Source organism: Aotus nancymaae, unplaced genomic scaffold (assembly GCF_030222135.1).
Source record: "Aotus nancymaae isolate 86718 unplaced genomic scaffold, 86718_ANA_hifiasm-v0.15.2.pri h1tg000014l, whole genome shotgun sequence".
Classification (NCBI taxonomy): Eukaryota; Metazoa; Chordata; class Mammalia; order Primates; family Aotidae; genus Aotus; species Aotus nancymaae.
Genome location: NW_026988425.1, coordinates 24,882,648 through 24,893,176, shown reverse-complemented (window position 1 = coordinate 24,893,176; position 10,529 = coordinate 24,882,648). Strand labels below are relative to the sequence as shown.

At 37.4% G+C, this 10,529-nt stretch overlaps 1 pseudogene; it reads right to left on the bottom strand.

Annotated features, from left to right (window-relative positions):
- Window positions 1-805: 805 nt before the first annotated feature.
- On the bottom strand, window positions 806-2,469 carry LOC105707075 (polypyrimidine tract-binding protein 1-like; annotated as a pseudogene).
- Between the last annotated feature and the right edge of the window lie 8,060 nt (window positions 2,470-10,529).

The following is a 10,529-nucleotide window of genomic DNA, read 5'->3' as shown; positions in this document are numbered from 1 at the left end:
GACCCGCTGGGCGGCCCCGCCTGCTCTCTGGAAACTGGGTCCCACCTGTGACTTAATGACAAGGAATAAAATAAAACAGCATACAAGGTAATGCCACGAGAAAGTTTAGATTACACTCATACCATTGTATCATCTTGCTATAAAAAGTTGCTTAAAACTATTTCTTTTGCATATAAATGAAAAAAAGATTAGAATATTTGGTCAACTGGAAATGTTGCTAGGCTGCAAAGTATATAATACAGAGATTATGACGAACAGCTCCGCAGCTGACAGCAGCGGCGGGCACCCTGGGCCAGCGCCTGGGGGGAGGGGAAGGTCCTGGGGGCAGGGTGGGCAAAATCACATCACTTGATTAGAGGTCCAGGCACATGATCCTGCAGGAGCCTCTGAAGTGTGACCCTTGCCTCTTGGGTCCCCAGGACACCCAGGGTGGGTGTGTGGCCGCAGGAAGGTAGTTTTTTTATTTTTTTAAGGGACAAGGAAGCCGAGTTGTGGTCAGGGGGCCCACCCATAGGCCCCACGCCTGACAGGCCCCACCAAGGCACGGCCTGAGGGTCTGGCCCCGGGTGTGGAGGGCCGGGAGCTCCTGCTGCCACAGTCACCAAGAGCCTGAGCTGTCACCCATCACCACAAGGTTAGCAAGGTGAACTAGATTTAATTTTTTAAAAAACAGGTAAACTGATTTCTCTTTAAAAAAATCAAATCTCTGGTCTGTTAAGGTCACTTGAGCTGCTTTTTAAAGTGGCTTTTCTCTGGAATGATGGAAGTTGTCACCAGGGGGCCCAGCCATGGGGGGCCTGTGCCCCTAGATGGTGGACTTGGAGAAGGAGACCCGCAGGTGGTGGCTCTCCCCAAGGTCGTGGTTGTGCAGGTCGATGAGGGCCTGGACCGCCTCCTCTGCAGAGCCCATCTGGATCAGTGCCATCTTGCAGTCCTTCTGGAAGAACTTGAATCCTTTGACGATGCCCCCGTTGCTAGAAAAAAGGACCTTGAGATCTTCCTCAGACACTGAGGTCGGGATGTTGGAGAGGTGCAGGGTGGCCGAGGGCAGGAATATGTTCTGGAAGTTCTTGGAGCCTGGCTTCTTTAAGCGGTGCAGGGGCGAGTTGCCATAGTCCTTGGTCAGGCCCTGGTCCTCCTGGCCCTCGCAGGGAAGCTGCACATTCTGGTGCTTGGAGAGCCTGATGCGGATGGGCTTCCCGTGCAGCTTGTGCCCGTTCAGGTGGCTCATGGCCAGCTGGGCCTGGTTGCCGTCCGCCATCTGCACCAGGGCATTCTCCTTCTTATTGAACAGGATCTTTACGCACTGCACATCGCCATAGATGCCGAAAAGAATAAAGAGGCTTTGGGGTGTGACTCTCTCCGGGTTGAGGTTGCTGACCAGCAGCACGGAATTTCCTGCCCTGGCCAGGCCCGGAATGGTGATCCGGCCCGCCGCCACCACCGCCGCCGAGGGGATGGCCAGGTAGGCCAGGGCTCCATGGACGTTGGGAATGGAGAGGACTGCGGCTTGAGGAATGGCAAAGGTGGGAGGGAAACCAGCTCCTGCATACAGAGAGGCTGAGATTATACCAGGTGCACTGTAGGCCGCGGCCATGGCCTGGTCCAGCGAGGGCTGGCTGTCCCCGGAGGGCAGGTCCGGGCACGTGTAGTCCCGGCTCTTGTCATTGTTGTACTTGACGTTGAGGCTGGTGAGCTTGGAGAAGTTGCTGCGCAGCGTGCAGCAGGCGTTGTAGATGTTCTGCCCATCCAGAGACAGCTTGGCGTGCTGGGCGCTCACAGGGTCCTCGTACTGCAACAGGGCCTAGAACTGGTTGTTCTTGGTGAAGGTGATGATCTTCAACACCGTGCCGAACTTGGAGAAAATCTGGTGCAGCACGTCCAGGGTCACCGGGTAGAAGAGGTTCTCCACGATGATCCTCAGCACGGGGCTCTACCCGGCCATCACCATCCCTGCATCCACGGCCGCCGCCGAGGCAGCCAAGGCCGGTTTCCCTGACTGGACCGAGTTTACGGCCCACAGGGCTGCCTGGGCACATGCCTGGTTGGGAGAGCTGTCAGTCTTCAGCTCCTTGTGGTTGGAGAACTGGATGTAGATGGGCTGGCCACGCAGCATGGGGGTCACGGAGGTGTAGTAGTTCACCATGGTGTTGGCAGCCTCCTCCGTGTTCATCTCGATGAAGGCCTGGTTATTTCCTTTCAACATCAGGAGATTTGTGACCTTCCCGAAGGGCAGCCCCAGGGAAATGACGTCACCGAAGGGGAGCTTCCGAATGTAGATCACTCTGGAGGGGACGTCGGCACTTCTGCTGTCACCTTTGAACTTCTTGCTGTCATTTCCATTTGCTGCAGACGCTGAGTTGCTGCTCATGATAAACGGTCCGTTGGTGACACAAGTAGAGAAAAGCTTGTCAGATCCCTGCTTTGTACCAACTGCTATATCTGGGACAATGCCGTCCATGGCATGCAGAGCAGACCCGTGGGGGATGGAGTGGAGGTGCCGGAATCTAATTAATATTATTAAATCAAAATATCTAGTAACTATTGAATATAACTAAGTAGGTTTGTTGATTAGACACTATGGAATATAAAATGACAGAAATATATGTGTTTTTCTTTTATTTCAGTGTAGCAATTTATGTTTCATTTTGATGAATTGCTTTTAGTGTTATTAGCTCCTATCTATGAAAACTGATTTTAATGAATTTTAAAGCTTCCACTTTAGTATCCATGTATCTTCGCAGATACTTTTTGCCATTGTAAATTTTAAAGTTTTGATATAACTCTTTGAATTTTTAAAAGTAAATAAGAAAGCCATTTGATAAATAGAAAAATACTTATATAAGGAAATCTCAATCTGTAATTTTGATTTTATTGAACACAAACACCAGTTATTAAAGATGAAGCATATGAGTTTAGAAAATTTATCATCAGCATTCAACTGTATTTATTTTAAAGATTAAATTGAAATAAAATTTTATCCTATATCTGTCCAAGCAGAGTAATTTCTTAAAAGTTGCCAAACAACACATATATGGGTTAAAATAGATTTAGGGCTTTGTAAAATGTCTTCTTTAAAGTTTATAAATGGAAGACCTATTTTTCCATTTTGATTTATTGCAAGAAAATTGTGTCAGCTATTTAAAAGTTATTCTTCAACATAATAAATGCTGTCATCTTATGTAGCAGTTTTGCATATAAATGACAACTCTGACCAATAAAGCTAAATTATTTTAATAACAACTAGATAAAGCTTCCACTGAATATCAGTTTAAAATGGCTCTTTCATACTTTCAGCCAACTAAAGGTTTTATAGATAGATAAATATGTTACTATATACAGGTTAAATATATTCAGGAAAAGGACTATAATGCAAAACATGGGCTGTAAGCAAAACCAACAAGATAATATATTTTATAAGAAATCATTTTGCATTTATTTAATATATAATATTACTGTTATAAAAATTATTTTACAGAATATCATATGAAATTTATATTCATATTTAAAATAATAACAAAACTTGGCAATTGGGACCTAGTGAAAAATGTAAAATATTTACAATGTCTTATGAATGTGTTATTTGTGTCTTAAATGACAGTAAATATTCTCACTAAAACGGCAGGTTATTTTTGTTTTGTTTTTCATCATTGTTTCTGAATTGCCTTTAAACATATAAATCAACTGATATTCCCTGAAAAATATCTAAAAATATAGTTAGGCAGATGACCACAGTGAACCTACATTGTTTCAAATGGGAAAAATATTGTATTTGTACATTTACCCAAAAAACTTAAATGAAGGAAAATTTCTGACATGCAAAACTTTAACTGAAAAAAATACGCTTTTTAAAAAATCTAAAATTTTAATACAGATTAGAAATGATATCCATATATCAAGCACTATCTTTGTTAAGATATTTTAATTATTTATATGTATCTCAGTTTTATAAGAACAAAATAAAATGTATTGAAAGTCATAGGAAATATCAAAACTTCACAATAAAAAGGAAAATATTTATTTTCTTATTGTAAGTATTTACACATGAAAATTAATTATTTTTACATATTTCTGAGATGTTCCAATTTTTCTGAATGACTGAAATGTCTTGTTACAACAAAAGCAAAATTTGGATTTATATACAATATAATTTATAATCATCATATCATACATTTACAAAAAATTATTCAATTTACTAGTAAACAACCAATAAATTGCTAGTAACAAGAAACAGCTTAATCAGTGTTGAACCTGTTTCAGAATATCCACTGTCGATAAATTTAAAAGTTTACCAGTGTGCCTTTTTCAAAACAATTAATTTACCAAAACCTCTTTATTACATAATTTATTAACAAAATAATTGTATATTTTCACAAAACAAATTTTCACTATTTCTAAATAACATTCTTTGCAGTTTCTGAAAACTGCACAGAACTCATTCCAGAGAATCTTTGTCTCTTCTTTATATTGTTTCTTTTACCAAGTTACAATCAGGTGATCATCTTTTATATTTTGCCCAGGGTGTGAAGTAATTTTTATATTTGAATAATTATTCAAAATCAAATACCTATTAACAACTTAAATCCATTGGTTATAATAATTTAAAACATAAAAATAATAACACTTTATAATTTTTTTAAATATAAAAGATAGGAGCATTAATATACCTCAAAAAACCAGTTACCAAAATCTAGGATAAAATTGACAGCTTGCTCAGGACATATCAAAAGCTGTTCTCAGGAACAAGAATCTCGGTTTCAAATTTAACAATGAATTATTTATATGCATGCATATGTACACACACTCACACATAAACAAACCATATACAAATATATAATTAGGTGTATATGTAATATTACACATGCACACACATATATAAAATCATCACAAGATAATTTGTGTCTTTCTATATAAGATAAATTACAGTGCAACACTTAATATGTTCCAAATGTTTGTTGGTCAAATAACTTAAAGATAATTTGAAAATAAGTATAGAGAAAAGTAGAACAAAATTTTGACCTTGATATTAATGCTGATAAAATACACTTAATTTCTAATCGCTTAATTGATTGTTAGAAATTTTCATAGTTAATACCAGTGATAGTGATAGCCTTATAAATAATGTTAAAATTAAGATAATCTCAAAAATAACAATGGAAATACTGAAAAGAGGCATTGTTACATAGTAGTTTAAAAACCATTGTAATTCCAGCACTTTGGGAGGCCGAGGCGGGTGGATCACAAGGTCAAGAAATCGAGACCATACTGGTCAACATGGTGAAACCCCATCTCTACTATAAATACAAAAATTAGCTGGGCATGGTGGCGCGTGCCTGTAATCCCAGCTACTCAGGAGGCTGAGGCAGGAGAATTGCCTGAACCCAGGAGGCGGAGGTTGCGGTGAGCCGAGATCGTGCCATTGCACTCCAGCCTGGGTAACAAGAGTGAAACTCCATCAAAAAATAAAATAAAATAAAATAAAATAAAATAAAAGTACAATGATAGGAGATTAAAATTTAATTTTTATTATATTCTGTATCAACTCTAGAAACTTATCATAAGCAGATTATTAAAACTTCCATCTTGCATGTCAAAAGGATACATTTTGACATGCAAAGATACAGATGGCACCACAAATTAATGAGTTTGTCTTCCATCTAAGATTTGCCTTCTCTACTGTTTCATTCTCCTGACGGACACCATCACCTACACAGATTTACAGGTCCAAAACTTGAGTCAATAAGTAGTAACTGTTTCTTTATTTTTCTCAAATCCATTCCTAATCTACCACTGTGCTCTCTAAATTAACCTCATATATTTTTGAGACATGAAATACGGATTGATCTGACTCCTCCAGCATACCGTAGTTCAAACTTTCTACCATACTGTCACAACATCTTCATAGTTCTATTTATATCTCCTGTGCCCTGTAATTGGGCATAGGTTAATTTTTCATATATGTCAGCATATCTACCGTTAAGACATTAGTATATAAATACAATGAAATATTATTTACTTCTTTAAAAGAAGAAAATCTGGTCACATGTCATAGCATGAATATTTCTAGAGAACATTTGGCTAAGTAAAATAAGCCAGTAGCAGAAAAACACTGCATCATCCCACGTATGGGAAATATATAAAATAATCAAATCATAGAAACAGAATAAAATGGTGGCTGCAGGGGATGGGGCAGAAAGGAATGAAGTGTTGCTGTTTAATGGGTGAAATTTTAGTATTTTAGGATAAATAATTTCCAAAGATCAGCTGTTAATACTTTATTACACATTCACAAATTGGTTAAAAGGGTATATCTTATGTTAAATGTTCTTACAACAATATTTTTTCCAAAAGATCCCTCAATATCAGCTCCCATGCTCTCTGTAATTGCTATTGCAGTACACACGGCATGTCTTGCTCCTTCTTTTACTGTTTTGCTTTGTTTCCTAATACTTTTTCACACTGGAGCTACAGTGATCTTTTAAAAATACCATATAGATTGTATGAGTTCTTTATATAGTTTGAATGATATTAACCCCTTATTGGAAATATAGTTTGCAAATACTTTCTCCCATTCTGAAGGTTGCCTTTCATTTTTCTATTATTTCATTTGCTGTGCAGGAACTTTTTACTTTTCTATGGTGTCATTTGTTTATTTTTGTGTTTTATACCTATGCTTTGGGTTTTATATCTAAAATAGAAAAAAAATAATTTAGAAAGGGGTCAAAGATCTGAATAGATGTTTTTCCAAAGAAGACATGCAAATGTGTATGTGAAAGGTGCTTAACATTACTAATCATTAGGAAAATGGAAACTGAGTCTACAACATCACCTCATACCTGCTAAAATGGACATCACCAAAAATTGAAAAGTTAAGTGTTGGAGAGGATATAGAGAAAAAGGAATCCTTATACATAGTTGATAAAATGTAAACTAGTGAAATACTATTAAAAACACTACAGAGTTTCCTCAAAAAATAGACTATCATATGATAGAGCAATCACACTTTTGGGTATATATCTAAAGGAATTAAAATCAAAATCTTAAAATAATATCTACATTCCCACATTTATTGCCACATCATTCACAATGGCCAAGATTAGAAACAACATAAAGTTCATCAATAGAAGAATAAAGATAATATTTGTATAGTCATTAGTAGACATAGATACAATGGAATATTTTTAGCCTAAAGGAAAAAAAAACATGTTGTCATTTAAAATAATATGAATAAGCCTGGAAGACATTATGTTAACTGAAATAATCCGGACACAAAAAGGCAAATATTTCATGATCTCACTTACATGTGTAATCCAGAAAGAAAAATACACAGAAACTCTTGAAACAGAGTACAAAGCTTGTTACCATGAATCCAGAAGGAGAGAAATGAGGAGATGGGGAGGTGTTGATCAAAGGATATAAACTTTCTGTTGAAAGATAGCAAGTTCTGGAGATCTGAGCTGCAGGACCATGACTATATTTAATAATATGTTGCATACTTGAAAACGGTAGCTGTGTGAGATGATGGATATGTTAATTAGCAGGATTTGTTTATCATGTTACAACATTTTTATAGAGCAAAACATCAAATTGTACATTTTAAATATATAAATTTCATTTTATATATTTTATATTTTGAGGTTAATTGTACCTCAATTAAGATAAAAAAATAAAAAAGAACATTAAAGTAGAAATCATAGCTAACTCACCAATCAGAAACAACCACTGAGAATAAGGTGATGTATTTCCATCTAGGTTTTCCAGCTCTGTGATTATACTTTTGTATATCTGTATTAATAGAGATACACCCAGTTATATAAACCTTTTAATATCTGTTTTTTCTCTATATGAAATAAGTACATTTGCAGTAGCAAATTTAGAGGCTCACATAAAAGTCGAAACAGTTAAAAAAAATAAGATTCAGAAAAATCCTCCAAAAATAAAAATAAGAAAATATCACTTGGATCATTTGATTCCTTGGATTAACATAACATCTTTCAATATATCCTATTTTCCAATGAAACGTATTTAAATTTTCTATTTAGCACCTAAGGTATAGGTCAGACCCTGACTTTTCTCAACTCACTTGACAGATCTTGCCTCTCTTCCCTCTACTGCAAACATCTAGATTTTGTTTGCTTGTTCACTTTATTTTACTTTATGTTCATTTCTTCAAATGCAGCAAGCACTATCCTGTATTTGTCACTTTGTGTATTCTACTCTTTCTGTTTTATTTTTCATTCTGCAAGAGCTTTACATGTTGATTAGATCTTTACATTGTTGGATTTCCTGTATAATTATCTGGCAAGAATAACTAAATTCTTCCAATATGTGCCCTTTTATCATCTATTACAAGAATCTATTTTGTTATGATTCTTCCTTGTGCATTATCTGTTTTCCTTAGCAATTTATATATTTGTTTGTGTCATAAATACTATTGCTTTTGCTGACTCCTGTATCCCCAGCATTTAGCACTGTCATAAGCTCCCACTAAACTCTCATCAACTTGACTTTGAATAAATAGCTATAAGAATAAATGTGGGCATTCAGAAGCACCCAGCCGTCTTCAGTCCTAGTTTTCTTTCTACATATAGTCTTATACTCCCTTGTTTCTAAAGAGTTTGAAAGATAAAAGTTGAGTATTACTGTATGATAAAGGCAAAAGCCTGCACTGATGAAGGAAGGGAAGGAACATCTTGGCCCAAAACAGAGTCTTCCTGATTTTATGTCTGACGGCCTCTGATATCTCATCATATTTGGAGGAGAGGTCATAAACTGAGACTGGCATGAGTGTTTAAATTTGAGCTTTAAGGGATAATGAGGAATTAACGATGTCCTTCATAGAAAAGCAGACTTTTCATGCAGTACTGAAGATATGTTATATTTTATAAGCATGGATTTGTATGTAGTAATATGTTTGACTTTGAGATTTCCCTGAGTGATGCTCAGTAACCTGAACAATTTACAGAGAAGGTAGATGGTAAATATAACCTATTTTTAGGTTTTTCCCCACCATAAGCAAACCACTGATATTAGGGAATGATTTAAATGACAGGCCTTAGAATTTAAACTGATTTTGAAGGGAATAGATAGCTGTAGGATTACACACAGAAATAGGGTAAAAGGTAAAAGAATCAATGAACTCAGAACACTGATAGATAGAGTACCTTAGTCTGTTTGTGTTGCTGTAAATAAATATTTGAAACTCAGTGATTTATAAAGAAAATAGTTTTATTTGTATCGTGGTTCTGTAGGCTGTACAAAACAACATGAAATCTGTATATATTTCCGGTGAAAACCTCAAACTGCTAGCAGAAGCAGAAGGAAAGTAGGAATTACATGATTAGAGGGAAAGGAGGAAAGAGAGGAGGGAGATTCGAGGCCCTTTTTAATAATCAGTTTTTCTGTAAATTAATAAAGTGAGAACTCTTTACCCTGAAGGTGGCACCAAACCATTCATAAGGGGGTCCACCCCCACCACCCAAACATCTCTCACTATCAACATTGGGGATCAAATTTAAACCTGAGGTTTGGAGGGGACAAATATCTGAACTATGTCAATAGAAAGCACAGAAAGTGGGTAAATCAAATTTAAAAAACATGATTGTTGGGTTAGTGGTGGATAGGCTGGTCTGCCTGGCCACACCCACTTGGAGTATGGTCTCAGTTGCCCAGCTGAAGCACTTGCCAGAAGCCACCTCCGTAAGTTTCACTGGCAGACCCTGTCTAACAGTCAAAGAACTTCTGCAGGGGAGCTCCCACCAGCACACACAAGCCTGCAACCCATTCATGATTGGTTCACCACCACTCATTTGCCTGTAGCCTCCCCTCGTGCTTTGCTGGAGTATTTGTGCATGCTGACCCCACCAGTGTCATACTACCAGCATGCACAAGCACACGGGACCCACCTGTGCCATGCTGAAGCCCTGCCAAAGCACATTTGCTGGCACCCCTCATGGGAGTGTTGTTAACAAACTGGAAACACATTGGCTCCTCCAGTGTAACAGGTGCTTAACTTTGAAGGGCCAGAGAAAAAAGCTACAGGCTTAGAACTAGCACCCCAGGATTCCAATGTGCAGCCCAGGAGTGCTGAACTGAACCAAGCTTTGGCCTCCTGAAATTATTCATGACTGAAACCAATTTACTAAATTCAATTTATACAACATTCAAATCCTCAAGTACATTAAAAAGTTGTAAAAGTAAAAAGCCCCATTTGAAGGCTAGAAACTTCAAATTTTAAAGGAACACCAGTCCACACAGATGAGAAAGAATCAGCACAAGAACTCTGATTCCAGAACCCTGAAGTCCAGAGGTTCTTCTTACCTCCAGAAGACCACATGATATCCCCAGCAATGGTTCTTAACCTGACTGAAATGGCTGAAATGACAGATGTAGAATTCAGAAGCTGGATGGCAACAAAGATTATCAAGTTTCAGAAGAAAGTTGAAACTCAATCCAAGGAATTCAATAAAAAGATACAAGAGTTGAAAGATAAAATAGCCATCCTGAGAAAGAATCAGACTGATTTTCTA